The sequence below is a fragment of the Pteropus vampyrus genome, unplaced genomic scaffold (assembly GCF_000151845.1).
Source record: "Pteropus vampyrus isolate Shadow unplaced genomic scaffold, Pvam_2.0 Scaffold47, whole genome shotgun sequence".
In the NCBI taxonomy this organism is placed as follows: domain Eukaryota; kingdom Metazoa; phylum Chordata; class Mammalia; order Chiroptera; family Pteropodidae; genus Pteropus; species Pteropus vampyrus.
In genome coordinates this window covers 2,351,899-2,353,484 of record NW_011888828.1, presented here as the reverse complement: position 1 = coordinate 2,353,484, position 1,586 = coordinate 2,351,899, and positions in this window count along the sequence as shown.

Below are 1,586 nucleotides of genomic sequence, written 5' to 3'. Positions count from 1 at the left end.
TGAAACAATGAAGAAGGAGGTGTCTGTCTGGACGGGAATGCAGGGAGATGAGAGTGGAAGGTCTTTGTGTTCTAACTGAAGTCCTTCCTTTGGCGTGGGGTTAGGGCCTAAGCACTGTAGAATGCGATTTCATAATATGGTTTGTCATGGTGCTAAGAGAGACAGGCAGATAGAGAGAGGCATGAGACACCCAACTCATCTCTAACCCTTTTCCTGCAAGTTACCATGAGTCATCTCCTTCCGTCCAGTAGGCTTCATCTTCAGTGATCTGATTGGTGTAAACACTTGAGGTGACTGAGATTCCTCTGCCCCTGACATAGCCATTAATTTGTTGTTCAGTGCATTGCTGCTTTTCAATGTCACTAGACACTGTTTATCTCGGTCCTTATGCACAAGAAATAGGTTGATGATTCATATAATAATCAGTTTGTTAATGAATTTACAGTATGGATTTTAATGTTTTAAACTGGCAATTAAGTCAACTCCTGATAAAATATGTCTTTGCAGCTTAGGTGACAATACAGAACAAATGGCGGAAGAAAACAGACAAATTCACAACTAGATGATTGATTGGAAAACAGCAGGGAAGGAACCATTAATCAAACTCTCGCTGAGCAAGTGAAGAGACCATTGGTTCAGAGACCCTCTAGCGCTGACTTTGGTTGGCAGTTATCCTGTACTAACTCGCATTTTTCCAGCTGAGACACATATGCAAGAAAGAAGGCTCCGGGCTTGGGAGCTGCCTTCGTTCTGCCATTTACGCTCTATTAAAACCGTTGTTGGAGCCCAGGCTTGAGGCACGCGTTTGACAATGGCGAGGTGTTAGCCTTCCTTGGTTTCTTCGATTTTAAAACTACAGCTCACAGGAGGCTTTGCAGAGCCGGTGTCTGTGGCTGGACCGCAGGCGGTCTTAATCGGCAGCCGCCCGCGGAGGCCGCTGCGTGGCCCGACTGTTCCTCGCACCTTCCACGAGTGCGCCGCGCACTGCCTCTGAGCGGCACAACGCTCCCCTGGTTAGAGTGATGCAGAACAAACCGAGGCGGTGGAGACGTCCTGCACCACCGCGTGATTTTCTTTTGCGCCCCGTGCTCTCAAAGACCCTTAGCGTGATTAAGCTGATCTCAGGGGGAAGAAAATTACCATCATCAATCAGAAAATTGTAGCACCTCAGTGATCTCTCTGCTGCAGTTAAAATCACAGGGAGACTGGTAGATAATGGGCTATTTACCTCTCTGTTTGTTCTTATTTCGCCAACCATTAATTTTGGCAAGTGGCCACCAGGCCTCAGATTAAATCCTGATACACTCGTGGCAGGAAGTTGGGGCCCCAGTCACAAACGTGAGGCACCAGGAGCCTTTGGAGGGAATGGCAGGCACACAGGCAGGGGTAACGTCACCTCAGTGCCTGCCACTGGCTTTTAGCAATGAAAGGAGAAAGGGAGGTAAGGAAGTATGGTGCCTAGGAAAAGTCCTGAGACCTCGTCATGCTCAGGAGGGTAAGAGGAAAAGGTAATGTCACGCTTAGGAAGGAAGGAGGAAAATGCACTTGCTGGTTCTAGGGACTCTTTATTACTTTATCCCCCCAAA